The sequence below is a fragment of the Lactuca virosa genome, chromosome 5, assembly GCF_052849685.1.
Source record: "Lactuca virosa cultivar CGN04683 chromosome 5, Lactuca_virosa_CGN04683_v6, whole genome shotgun sequence".
Lineage (NCBI taxonomy): Eukaryota > Viridiplantae > Streptophyta > Magnoliopsida > Asterales > Asteraceae > Lactuca > Lactuca virosa.
Window position 1 is genome coordinate 426719989 of NC_136430.1, and position 15272 is coordinate 426735260.

At 40.4% G+C, this 15272-nt stretch overlaps 1 pseudogene; it reads right to left on the reverse strand.

The window, feature by feature from the left end:
• The window catches only part of LOC145114115 (uncharacterized), a 37618-nt pseudogene extending 23124 nt beyond the window's left edge, over positions 1-14494 (reverse strand).
• Between the last annotated feature and the right edge of the window lie 778 nt (positions 14495-15272).

Below are 15272 nucleotides of genomic sequence, written 5' to 3' on the forward strand. Positions count from 1 at the left end.
ATGCAATGCAAAAATTTAGATGCAAACAAAATGCAAAGAAAATAATAAAAATTAGAATAGAAAGAAAATCGTTTTGGTTTTTGAAAAATTTTCCATGCAGAAAAAAAAATGAAAAAGAAAATGAAATGAAAATTAATGCAATATGTACAAAACTACATGCAACCTACATGCAACGGGATTTATGCATGGATGGAATTTTCCATGCAGAAAAAAAAATGAAAAAGAAAATGAAATGAAAATTAATGCAATATGTACAAAACTACATGCAACCTACATGCAACGGGATTTATGCATGGATGGATGCCCCTCCCCAAGCTTAAAATATAGCATCGACCTCGATGCTTGGACAGAGGCATAGTCGGCCTATTAAGAGTCGGATGGTGGAGGATGGTAGCTGGGATGGGAATGGGTCCAAAACAGTCACAGATGCATACCAATTGAATTTTTAAGCAAAATATGAACGACTAAAGATATGGAAAGAATTTACCAAATCGTTCTTGGAGCCTTGCAATTATGGTGAGAACCTCCTCTTCATCCTCCCCAAGCTATCCGTGAAGTATTTTTGGAGCCGGAGATTCATTTTCTAGGCATAAAAAATAAGTTTAAAACCATTTGGGACATTAAAAAAAATTGAAATTTACCAAAGACTAAAAAGTTTTAAAAGAAAGGAAACAAATAACCCCGGGTTGCCTCCCGGTTAGCTGCCCTTGTTTTAAGTCGTTGGCTCGACTTGGCCCCTGAATGTGCTTTGTTCTAAGTAAGTGGGCCTTTACAACACATTAACCTTCTCGCCACTTCCTTCAATTGAAAACTTATCTTCTACCTGACTTTTTTTTTCTTTTTTTTTAAAGCACCTGCTCACAAAATGCTTGGCATAAACAATTAGTAACACCGTGTCCCCGGTAACGGCGCCAATTTGTTAGGCGTGTCAAACCCAACAAATAAAGGGTACAAATGACTCCTTAAACACTACTACTATGCACTAAAAACGTAGTACAAGGTAAGTAGGGTCGATCCACAGAGACACGGGACAAGTGTTTATACCTTTTTGCGTAAGGTACAAAAATGGTCACAGAATGGGGGGAATTTATAAGCAATGATTTAAACTATAGAATAAAGCAATAAGTAAATGATTGATTAAGTGAAATAAGTTCAAGATTTGTAAGTACTCCAACTCTATGCAAGACAAATTAGCAATGTGATTCCATGGATGACAAGATATTTGTTTAATTCTATCTAAGTTGGTACTTGAAAGTGTTAACAAGCTCTAACACTTCCCATTCACCACAATAATTAACCAAAACAAGCTCTTTGATTAATCCTAACCTTACCAATCTAATCTAAACAAACTCTTAGAATTAGGTTGAAAGATTGCATTAAACATTATGTGAATGTTCCCAACAACACTCAATACTCCTCATAAGCTCGGGAGCATAAGAATGTGTGAATAAGATTTACACTAAATTCATTCAATAGAAATCAGTTTAGTGCTTGTTACCTAGTCCAATTTACAAAACAATTACGGATTTTGCAATTAGATAACTTGAATGATCTAACCCTAATTCAAATGGCCAGTAAGAATCACAATTAGAATCAAACATTCGATTGAGACAAAATCAAATTCACTAGATAGAAAATTGAAAGAAAACATCAAGTCATATGATTGAAATCACAACTAGAAGTCAAGACATAAAGTTGGAGAATCTAGGGTTCTAGCCACTCATGACTAGAACAAGATCACAAATCTAGAAAATGAAATTAAAGTTCTTACAAAATGAAATCAAATGTTCCCAAGTGTTAATCAACTTCAAAATCCTCAAGAAAATCGCCTTCTCTACTCCAAAAGTCGACCCCCCCCCCTTTAAAAATGGTGAAAAACTGCTTTAAAACCCGCATTTACGTTTACACGGCCCGCGTAAATTAACACTGTCATTTACACGGCCCGCGTAAACGCAAAAATATACTGTGCAGAAATCTACGTTTACACGGCCCGTGTAAACGCAAGGCTTGAATTTACACGGCCGTGTAAATCTCTGTAAAGCCAAAATCTTCATTTCTTTGATATCTTGCTCCTCGGTGCTCCGCAAGTCCCGAAATTTTGTCCGCAACTTTTATTTACCTCCTCCAACAATATCCTACCTCCAAAAGTTCCTGAAATATCACAAAAGTATTTGAATGAAATTGCCTCATGAAAAATCCCGAAAAACATGCAAAATGCATGAGTTTAAGCCTATATGCAATGTACTTTTATGAAATAAAGCTACAAAATGGGTACATGAAATGCACCTAACAAATCTCCCCAAGCTTAAACCTTTCTTGTCCTCAAGAAAGAACAAGAAAATTTAAACCGGTGAAAATAAAATAAAAGAGAAGAAAAGAAAATCAAAGTTAAACTTTTTTTTTTTTTTTTTGAAACTTGATGCAAGAAATCAAAACAAACATGAAAAAATATATCCAACCCAATTAACCATGTTTTGTACCATAGTTGAGAATGTACCTGTCATGCCTTGAGTCAACTTGGCTTTAGTCTCAAAATATTATATGATAATAGAAATAAGACTTTGGCCACTCCCTAATACAACTTAACAGAATCAAAGATCACAACACTAATTCCCTTTCAATATCATCAAGTCAATTCTTGGTACAAATTATGGTCTTACTCTCGTGAAATTATATGTAACAAAACATGCTCAACCATCTTTGTTTCATAAAATATAACAATGCTCGACCCCAGCTATTTGTTGATCAACAACAATCTTTTTCTGAAAAATCTTTTCTAAAAATTCCCTAATATTTACCCAGATTGGTTACAAACTTCAAACCACTTACACCAGTCAAAGTAATTAACATTCAGTCCAATGTCATAAGTTCAAATCCAAGTCCAAGGGAATCTTTTGACAGCCAAGTATTTTTCCTAAACACAATATTCAATTAAACTATAAACACAATTATATACAAACTTCTTAATTATATTTTTTACAAATAAAGCTCATGGCTTTCTTTGAAATCCGTGTAACGGGCTTCCAACCAACACATCCAAATCAAATGACCTTAGTGTGTTAGATTTAAAGAGATCCCTCGGGTTTACTTGCCCGAACCTCAAAGGCCACAGATTAGTTTTATTTGCTATTATTAAGTTCATGACTTTCTATGGAACCCATGTAACGAATTTTCAACTCAATCAGTCCCAAACAATTTAGCTTTAGGCGATTAGATGTAAAACACCCCTCAGAGTTTACTTGTTCGAATCCCAAAGGTCACAGATTAACTTAATAATAGTTTTTTTTTTAAGTATCACAAATACAAATAACTAAGTTAACACATAACACTCTTATTAATTTATTTATTTATTTGGCCAATTTCTTTATATTTTCGTCCTTGACTTTTCTATTGTGGGACATCTCACGGTCTATTACCGTGAGGACTTCTAAGACATTTTTCAGGGGACTAAAGGTTAACATGCAAAGACCCGTAAGTATAGTTGGAAATATGTCCCCAAGCAGGGTATATAAAAGGGAATGAGTAGAAAAGACCTTTTAGAGCGCTGGAAGGCTCGGGACACTGAAATTTTGTATTCTTTTTATGAATTTTTGAATTTGGCATTTTGAGTTCAATTGAGCATTTACTACTCATAAGACCAGTCATATGTCCCAAAGAATTAACTCATACCTGCTGTTATGCTCCAATGTTGACAAGCTTCTCACTTTCTGTTTTGCATAAGTAGCTTCGGGAGGTGTGTTCGTGTGCGATTAACTTGCTTTTAGATTTTCAATAAAAAGAGCAAGTCTAATCTCAAGGCACATGACTCACTTACCAGCTCAACTGTTTTGAAAAGATTCGGTTGCTTGGGATTGGATCGTTTTTTTTTTAATTATGCAATGAATGCAATGCAAAAATTTAGATGCAAACAAAATGCAAAGAAAATAATAAAAATTAGAATAGAAAGAAAATCGTTTTGGTTTTTGAAAAATTTTCCATGCAGAAAAAAAAATGAAAAAGAAAATGAAATGAAAATTAATGCAATATGTACAAAACTACATGCAACCTACATGCAACGGGATTTATGCATGGATGGAATTTTCCATGCAGAAAAAAAAATGAAAAAGAAAATGAAATGAAAATTAATGCAATATGTACAAAACTACATGCAACCTACATGCAACGGGATTTATGCATGGATGGATGCCCCTCCCCAAGCTTAAAATATAGCATCGACCTCGATGCTTGGACAGAGGCATAGTCGGCCTATTAAGAGTCGGATGGTGGAGGATGGTAGCTGGGATGGGAATGGGTCCAAAACAGTCACAGATGCATACCAATTGAATTTTTAAGCAAAATATGAACGACTAAAGATATGGAAAGAATTTACCAAATCGTTCTTGGAGCCTTGCAATTATGGTGAGAACCTCCTCTTCATCCTCCCCAAGCTATCCGTGAAGTATTTTTGGAGCCGGAGATTCATTTTCTAGGCATAAAAAATAAGTTTAAAACCATTTGGGACATTAAAAAAAATTGAAATTTACCAAAGACTAAAAAGTTTTAAAAGAAAGGAAACAAATAACCCCGGGTTGCCTCCCGGTTAGCTGCCCTTGTTTTAAGTCGTTGGCTCGACTTGGCCCCTGAATGTGCTTTGTTCTAAGTAAGTGGGCCTTTACAACACATTAACCTTCTCGCCACTTCCTTCAATTGAAAACTTATCTTCTACCTGACTTTTTTTTTCTTTTTTTTTAAAGCACCTGCTCACAAAATGCTTGGCATAAACAATTAGTAACACCGTGTCCCCGGTAACGGCGCCAATTTGTTAGGCGTGTCAAACCCAACAAATAAAGGGTACAAATGACTCCTTAAACACTACTACTATGCACTAAAAACGTAGTACAAGGTAAGTAGGGTCGATCCACAGAGACACGGGACAAGTGTTTATACCTTTTTGCGTAAGGTACAAAAATGGTCACAGAATGGGGGGAATTTATAAGCAATGATTTAAACTATAGAATAAAGCAATAAGTAAATGATTGATTAAGTGAAATAAGTTCAAGATTTGTAAGTACTCCAACTCTATGCAAGACAAATTAGCAATGTGATTCCATGGATGACAAGATATTTGTTTAATTCTATCTAAGTTGGTACTTGAAAGTGTTAACAAGCTCTAACACTTCCCATTCACCACAATAATTAACCAAAACAAGCTCTTTGATTAATCCTAACCTTACCAATCTAATCTAAACAAACTCTTAGAATTAGGTTGAAAGATTGCATTAAACATTATGTGAATGTTCCCAACAACACTCAATACTCCTCATAAGCTCGGGAGCATAAGAATGTGTGAATAAGATTTACACTAAATTCATTCAATAGAAATCAGTTTAGTGCTTGTTACCTAGTCCAATTTACAAAACAATTACGGATTTTGCAATTAGATAACTTGAATGATCTAACCCTAATTCAAATGGCCAGTAAGAATCACAATTAGAATCAAACATTCGATTGAGACAAAATCAAATTCACTAGATAGAAAATTGAAAGAAAACATCAAGTCATATGATTGAAATCACAACTAGAAGTCAAGACATAAAGTTGGAGAATCTAGGGTTCTAGCCACTCATGACTAGAACAAGATCACAAATCTAGAAAATGAAATTAAAGTTCTTACAAAATGAAATCAAATGTTCCCAAGTGTTAATCAACTTCAAAATCCTCAAGAAAATCGCCTTCTCTACTCCAAAAGTCGACCCCCCCCTTTAAAAATGGTGAAAAACTGCTTTAAAACCCGCATTTACGTTTACACGGCCCGCGTAAATTAACACTGTCATTTACACGGCCCGCGTAAACGCAAAAATATACTGTGCAGAAATCTACGTTTACACGGCCCGTGTAAACGCAAGGCTTGAATTTACACGGCCGTGTAAATCTCTGTAAAGCCAAAATCTTCATTTCTTTGATATCTTGCTCCTCGGTGCTCCGCAAGTCCCGAAATTTTGTCCGCAACTTTTATTTACCTCCTCCAACAATATCCTACCTCCAAAAGTTCCTGAAATATCACAAAAGTATTTGAATGAAATTGCCTCATGAAAAATCCCGAAAAACATGCAAAATGCATGAGTTTAAGCCTATATGCAATGTACTTTTATGAAATAAAGCTACAAAATGGGTACATGAAATGCACCTAACACCAACACAACCTAAACGAGAATCGAATGTATCGTCAATAGTAGTACAACGGTAAAAAGACAGACGAAAACGGACGTCAGATGAAGAAGTTATGAATTTTTAACGGATTTCTTGTCCCGGTCTGTTAAAAATAATAATATAAAAATTAAATTCAAAATTAGCCGACGAAGTCTCAACGAAAGTTGTAGAGCGTAATTTTACCTACGCGTGCATATAAAGAACGTCAAAAACGGAGCCCGTATGCGAAAGTTATGGATTTTAGAAGTTTTTGCACAAAAATCGAAAAAAAATGCCAAATCCGAGAAATTTCGCATGGTGGGAGTTCGGCCACGTCACCTTCGCTGCATGCGCGCCACGTGTCCGAAACTGCTGAGTCACCGAGGCCAGCTGGCGAGGCGTGTCGCAACCCTCGCATCCGAAGTGCTGGTCCAACCGCGATCTGACGCGTGCCTCTCCTGACATGTCCGAGCTTCGCATGGTGCGCCACGAACCCCCCCCCCCCTCGGACCATAGACCTCGGTCCAATCAGAAGGCCACACCTGGACCCTCGCACGTGCGAAGCCATCACCCTCGCGTCGGATCTGCTGCCGCGTGGAGTCTTCTCAGCCCTTGGATCAGAAGTCTCGCCCCTATAAATAGAAGGGTGCGAGACCTCCCGAGTATATTTTGGAAATTTGCCATTTTACACCCCTCTTTCAATATTTGTTTCATTCCAACTTCCCCTAAAGCCCCGGTATTATACCAAACACCCGAAACACGCCCCAAAGTGCACGAGAAGCCCGAGAAGTTTATCTTTTCGGTTTTGAAGCCCAACCCTCATAGAGCCAGGTTTCTCAATAAAACTTCCGGTTTTATTAGAAACGATCGTTTTAGGAAACGAAGTGCTGCCCGATTATCATTAAATCAAGTGAGTGTGTAGTCACCTTCATCTTACACCTAGATATGAAGTATTTTCTATAAAATACGTGCTATGTGTAATTATATTAATTGTTTAATTGAAGTGACTCTTGAATAGATGTTTTATACAAGTTTTAAACTGTATATGTATTTTTATCTACAAATATGTTGGGTAAAACATGGGTAGATAGTTGATGTGTGATGAAATAAAATGATGAGAGGCCTTGATGTTTTTGTGATCCAGTCATCTAGCGGAGTATGGATGACGACCACAGACTTTTCTAGACAGTTCAGTGGAACGCTGGCAGGCTCGCAACCTGTAGGTGTTAATGAGCTTGGGTGTTCATTTGCTGTACTCCATCCCCATCATGGTTGCGTTTAGGACATGTACGGCTGAGGAGTCCCCTTAGCAGTAGTGTCCATCCCGATGATATTCCTTAGGCTAGGTCCCTTGTGTGATAGGTGTTTAGGGACGTAAAGTGAGGATAACGGGAATGGGTAATCAGGGTTACTGTTGATTGATGAACGTAATAAGTTTATTATTATTGTGGGTTGAAAACCCTATATGCTCACCAGGCTCCCAAGCCTGACCCACTCAGCTTTTTATGTTACAGGTAGTGGACCCCGAGCATAGTCGGAGGATGATGAGAGATTTTTGGATTATAGGCCAGTAGTTGTAAATAACTGTTGAAAGGCTTATAATGTCTTGTTTATGCTTTTGATCTGTATCGGAACATGACATCCCGACGTTTTGATATAAAAGGAAAATATACACTTTCTTAAAGAAAGGTTTTGATAAATTTTTATCATGTTTTGTTTTGGGGATCAATTCCGCAACATCTTTTAAAAGGATTTCTTTGACTTTATTTTAAAAGCATAAATTAAATCGGTCTTTTTTGGCCGAGAAATCAGGGGATGTCACACCTGCGCCCGCCACAATGAGGATTATCGATGGTCGCCCTGCTAAGGCGGAAGCTCTAATAGTGAAGAGCCGTGCATTTCAGCTGACTACTGAAGAGGCACGCGCAGCGCCAGACGTTGTGGCTGGTACGTGATTATTCTTCCCTGCTCTATGTATCTGTTTCGCTTATGTGTACTATATGCTTATATAGGGACCTTTTTGGTCAATGGTATGTCTGCTCATGTCTTGTTTGATTCGGGTGCAACCCAATCGTTCGTATCTCTTGCACTTAGCAAGAAGTTCCGGGAAGCGCCGGGAACTTTGGATTCCCCGCTCGAGGTGGAGATTGCGGATGACCGCACCGTCAGTGCTACGAGGATGTATCAGGACTGTGTCTTGAATGTGCTTGGTGAGAGATTTTGTGTCGATCTAGTTCCGATACCATTGCGAGGGCTGAAAGTGATTATCGGAATGGATTGGTTGGGGGCCAACGGGGCCATGATTGACTGCAAGCATCAGTTGGTGAGGGTTCGAACCCCAAGTGGGGGAGAACTGGTGATACATGGTGATAGGGAATCGCAGGGGCCGACCCTCTGTTCGGCTGCGAGGGCTAGGAGGTTCCTGCAGCAGGGTTGTTCGGGATTTCTGGCATATATCTCGGATACAAGGGTAGAGATCACGAAGGATGTAGGCAGTGTGCCAGTTGTTAAGGACTTTCTGGATGTTTTCCCCGAAGAGTTACCAGGGGTGCCTCCGGAGAGGCAGGTGGAGTTTCGCATCGATTTGGTGTCGGGTGCTGCTCCGATAGCAAAGGCACCATATCGGTTGGCACCACCCGAGATGCAAGAGTTATCTACACAGCTTCTGGAGCTGTTAGACTGAGGGTTCATTCGTCCGAGCAGTTCCCCGTGGGGAGCACCAATTCTTTTCGTGAAAAAGAAGGATGGATCCCACAGAATGTGTATCGATTATAGGGAACTAAACAATCTAACGGTGAAGAACCGTTATCCGTTGGCAAGGATCGATGATTTCTTCGATCAGCTTCAGGGTGAGTCTTGGTTTTCCAAGATTGATCTTCGGTCGGGATACCATCAGATGAGGATTCGGGATGAGGATATACCGAAGACGGCTTTGAGGACTCGGTATGGGCATTATGAGTTTGTAGTGATGCCGTTTGGACTTACCAATGCCCCAGCAGTGTTCATGGACCTTATGATTAGGGTGTGTAGACCGATGTTGGATTGGTCGGTGATCGTTTTCATTGATGATATCCTGGTCTATTCGAAGACCAGGGAGCAGCACGAACAACACTTAAGGGAGGTGTTGGAGACCCTAAGGGCGGAGAAGTTGTATGCCAAGTTCTCCAAGTGTGATTTATGGCTGCGAGTGGTACAATTCTTGGGGCATATCATCAACCAGGAGGGGTTGATCCAGCCAAGGTTGAGGCTGTGATGCGGTGGGAAGTACCGAAGAATTCATCTGAGATTCGTAGCTTCTTGGGTTTAGCAGGTTATTATCGGAGATTTATTCAGGACTTCTCCAAGATTGTTGTGCCATTGACACGACTAACTAAGAAGAATGTGACGTTTCGGTGGGGTACGGATCAACAGTTGGCTTTCGAGACATTGAGACGGAGATTGTGTGAACCTCCGATCCTTGTATTAATTGAGGGGTTAGACGATCTGGTGGTGTACTGTGATGCATCGATTACAGGGATAGGTGTGGTACTGATGCAAAGAGGGCACGTGATAGCGTACGCCTCGCGACAGTTAAAGCCACATGAGATGAATTACCTCACTCACGATCTGGAAATGGGGGCAGTGGTGTTTGCCCTCAAGATTTGGAGGCATTACTTGTATGGAGTACGGTGTACCATTTACACCGACCACAAGAGTCTGAAGTATTTCATGGGTCAACATAACCTCAACATGCGACAGAGAAGGTGGTTGGACGTGCTAAAAGACTATGATTGCGAGATTCTATACCACCCAGGGAAGGCCAAAGTAGTGGTCGACGCTTTGAGCCGTAAGACGGCAGGTTCCCCGATTGGGAGTGTGTGTTTGAGGATGACGGTGATCTCCCCATTGTTGGAGATGATCAAAGAGGCTCGGGTTGAGGTGGTGAAGAAAGAGAATTGGAAGGTAGAGAGGATCCGAGGACAATATCCTTTGTTTGTTAAGGATAGTCGAGGCCTATTGATGTAGTGTGGTCGGGTGTGGGTACCGACGACTGGGGGAGTGAGACAAAAGATATTGGAGGAAGCGCATAAGTCCAGGTTCTCTATACATCCAGGAGCTACGAAAATGTATAGGGACTTGAGGCTGAGTTATTGGTGGCCATGCATGAAGCGGGAAATTGCTTGGTTTGTAGAGCGGTGCTTGACCTGCAGGAAGGTCAAGGCCGAGCATCAGCGGCCTCATGGTAAGGTCCAACCGCTACCCATTCTCATGTGGAAGTGGGAGGAGATCACGATGGACTTCATTACGAAGTTGCCAAGGACGGAAAGGGGTGTGGACGCCATATGGGTGATATTGGATAGACTGACGAAGAGTGCCCATTTCATTCCGATATCCGAAAGTATATCCACAGAAAAGTTGGCAGATATTTACGTGTGTGAGGTGGTAGCTAGACACGGGGTGCCTGTGTCGGTAGTTTCTGACCGTGATGTTCGGTTTACATCTAGGTTCTGGAAGAAATTCCACGAGGAGCTGGGCACTCAGCTACATTTTAGCACGGCGTACCACCCCCAAACCGACGGTCAGAGTGATAGAACGATCCAGACACTGGAGGATATGCTACGGGCATGCGTATTGGATTTTGGAGGGAGTTGGGATACGTATCTTTCACTGGCTGAGTTTTCGTACAATAACAGTTACCATGCCAGTATCGACCGAGCTCTATTCGAGATGCTATATCGACAGAGGTGCCAGACCCCAATTTGTTGGGATGAGGTTGGACACCGGGTCATGGGAAGCATTGAAGTAGTGCTCAAGACTAATGGGTTGATTCAGCAGGTGCGCGACCGGTTGCGGGTCGCGCAGAGCCGTCAGAAAAGCTATGCCGACCGACGGCGATCCGATCTTGAGTTTCAGGTGGGGGATTTCGTGTTGCTGAAGGTGTCGCCCTGGAAAGGGATCATCAGGTTTTGGAAGAGGGGCAAGTTGGGGCGTCGGTATATAGGCCCGTTCGGGATAACGGCCCGGGTGAGCAAAGTGGCATATCGCTTGGATCTGCCAGAGGAGCTTAGCCAGATTCACAACACATTCCATCTGTCGCAATTTCGGAAGTGTCACAGACGAGGCTGCGGTTGTCTCGTTGGGTGATATCCAGGTGGACAAGAGCTTGAACTACATTGAGAAGCCCGTTGCCATTCTAGATAGGAAGATGAAGGTTCTTCGGAATAACGAGGTAAGACTGGTGAAAGTGCAATGGCAGCATCGGAAGGGTTCCGAGTGGACTTGGGAACCGGAAGACGAGATGCGAGAGCATTACCCCGATTTGTTTGGGTTGGCAGACTTCGAGGACGAAGTCTAGTTCAAGTGGGGGAGACTTGTAACACCTGGTTCAGGTGTTGGTTGGAAAGTTACCAAATTGGGGAGGTTTTATGCATGGACTCAACGAGTTGGGAGAACAACTCGTCGAGTAGAGTCGAGACATGTTGGACGCGGGTCGAAACTGACTCGGCGAGTTAGAGCTGTTTAGAGAAAACCCTAATTTTGGGGTTTTGCCCCATATATAAACATCATTATAAACCCTTGTGGCCTCCCTTATCACGATAAAAGACTGTTTACGTCTGCGAACTCTCAAAGGTGTGAAGTGAGTGCATTTGGGGGCTATCTTTGGGATTTTAGGGAGAATTCCAAGCTTGAAGAGGAAGTACCAAGGGGAAAAGCACTAGATCAAGCGTCTATTTCATGTTGGGCATTCGTTTGAGGTATCAGTCTGTCACTTTCAGTTTAAGATCCTTAAATTTCTTTTGGAAGATTATGGCCATCATAGAAGGAAAGGGAATCAAGGTTGGATCTGGACCTATCACAAGGATATAGTTCCAGATCTGAACCTTCTTAGGTCCCAGAAGTCATAAAGTCACATATTTTTATGAGCTCATTCCCTCTCCATGCATGAAAACCTTTTTAAGGGTTAGTTTTGAGTATTATGGCCATGAGAGGCCTTGCATGCACGTAAAGTTTGCAACTTTACGTGTTATCTTCACTATTAGAGTATAGATCTGAAGTTTGGGACCTTGAGTCCCACTGGAAGAGGTCGTAAACATAATGGACTGATAGGGACTCGACGAGTCGTGCAAGAGACTCGGCGAGTCGAGAGGGTTTCCTTGTTCACGGCCAAAGGTTTACGGCCAGGGGTTCACGGTCAAGGGTGTGCGGTTGGTGGTTTACGGCCGTGAACATCAGGGAACTCGACGAGTCCCTCGGGTGACTCAGCGAGTCGATGAGTTAAGCTAGGAACCGGACGTGTGAACGATTGTACTCGAGTCAAGGTCAATATGGACTATTGACCTTGACTATAGACCTTGACTTTGACCAGGGTTGACCCTGGGGGTATTTATGGGATTGTGCTGAGTTATTTACTCATTGATTATAGACAGTTTGGGAAGAGCAGCACAGGACATACCAGAATTCAGTTGTCGATTCAGCTTTGTGAGGTGAGTTTTCTCACCATACCAACGGTTCTAAGGCACCAAGGTCGGCCCATTTTGTGATAGTTGGCTTACTTGTTATGTAGAGGTGTAATATGTATGTGTGCATGATATGTGGTAGAGATAGCCTTTTTGTCTAACGGTAGAGATAGCCTTATGGCTAATGGTAGAGGTGGCCTTATGGCCAATGGTAGAGACAACCTTTATGGCTGATGGTAGAGATATCCTTTGTGGCTAACGGTAGAGATAGCTTCATGGCTAATTGACATGTGATATGTGGTAGAGGTAGCTTTATAGCTAATGTGATATGTGGTTTGTGTGGGGTATGCTCTGAGGGGGACTCACTAAGCTTTCAGCTTACTGTTTGTGGGTTTGTTTCAGGTACATCGGAGCCCAAGGGCAAAGGCAAGGCGTGATGACGCAGCGTGCACTCTATCTCTCTTTTCCGATATGGTTTGGGGGACACTCTGATGTTTTGAAAATAATAATGTTGTAATGTTGGTGGTTTTGAAAACAATTATTGGAATCTTCATGTTTTACGAAATGTGGTTGACTAATTATAAATGAAAATTTTCTTTGTAAAATTTGGGTTGTTACAAAAAAATTTATACCTAAAGTCGGCTTCTCATCCGAATCACAAATCCGTAAAAGTATCAACATTGGAGTTATCACTTTTACTATGATAGCACAATTATTCCAAAAGTTTTCATTCAATATGATAGCTTAACTTCTTTTGTTTTTTCCAATCTAATCACTTTTTTATAATCCAGGGAGGTAACCATAGCTTGCAAATCATGTTTGTGATCACACAAACTCTTCAATGCAATAAATGCAGTACCAAAACGAGTGGCACCCGGACGAATAATCTCAGTCCAACCTGGTATTTTTCTTAACCAATTTAATGGCCATTTATGGTTATAAACAAAAATTGTAACCCTCAATGCAAGTGTAACCAAATCAGCAACTTGAGGCATCTCCGGCATATCCTTCATAATCAAGTTCATACAGTGAGCTGCACAAGGAGACCAAACAATAGACGAATATTTCTCACATAACAATCTTCCTGCAACCTTATAGTTTGAAACATTATCAATGACTAAATGAACTACATTCTGACGACCAACAATCTCAACAATCTCACTAAATTAGCTGCATAGAGTTTAGGCATTACTCTCAATATCCGATGCATCAACTGATTTGCTGAAGGAAATACCTTTTGCACAATACACCATAAAATTGATAAGGGGTCATTGTCTTGTATCCCGCCACCCATCACCCATAATTGTACAACCATTTTCTGCCCAAGAACGTCTATAAGAATCAACTATAAGTTGTACAGATTGTTTCGCATCTTTCAACAACGTCACACGCATAGCATGATATGAAGGCCCTATGTATCCATGACCCATACTAGCGACTTTACTCATTGCTATTTGGAAAATGGGAGAATTCACGGCATTCATAGGTATGCAAGAATCATAAAACCACATAGCAAGAGCTAAATCCGTTTCATGCCATCTTTCCTTACTTTGCAATGCTGCTTTAATTGACGGTTGAGATGGTTCATGCATACCTCGTTTGAAAAAAGGCGGCACAGTTTGTGTTTGGGAGGTAGGAGGAGATTTTCTTTTTCCATCTTTTTTTTGAGTTGTTTGTTGGGTGAGTACTAGAACCTCGTCATCATCATCATCAACATCATACAGGTTATGTACATTCATCCCCGAAGTATCACCGAGCACACCAGCATGTTTCTCTTTTGCTTTTTTGGTATTTTCATCCAATGAACTTTTTATGAGAAACTTTATATCTCCGGGACAACTCGGACATGCTACAATACTACATGGCACTCCAAAAAGGTGTTGTTTCATTCTATTGATACTTCCACCATTGTATGTGTTTTTACAAAAGGTACAAAAATATGACTTTTTCCTGCTCCATCTCGTAGTTCAGTAATATGCCTCCAAGCAAGATCCTTTTTTGATCAAAGATTTGGTTGAGTAGAAGCTTGTGAACCAGATGGTACAATATTCGATTGTGCTTCGGATGGATTAGAACTTGGATTGGAACTTGAGCCAGGAGTACTCATAATCTAAAACACAAACACAAACAACTAATGTTATAGTTGAGCACAATCTAATCTAAAATCTAATCTAAAATCTGATAAGTGCACAGTCTAATCTAAAATCTGATAAGTGCACAATCTAAAAAATCCTAAATTGAATGCTATAGTGATACTAACATTAAGAAACAAAGCAATGGAAATGTAATACTAACAATCTAACATTAAGAAACAGACAATCAAAAATCTGATCTACAGTCTGATAAGTGTACAAACACAGTTTTTAATTCTTTCAACTTCCAATTACTTTGACAGATTTGATATTTCAAAAGATCATGACTGTCATTGATTTAATTCCCAACAGAAATTACATTAAGTGAGCAACCAAAATCAACGTAATATATGTGTTTTGTGTATTCCTTAACATGTAATATATAAGAATATCTCTTGTTGCTGTAGAATTTCCACATTAAGATGCTAAGTTGCATAAAGGGTAAGAAAGTAAGAAACGGTGAATAGAATCCTAGAAAAAAAAAAGAATGGAATCCACTAACCAAGAAATTCAAGCTTCTAATTTCTCTACTCAT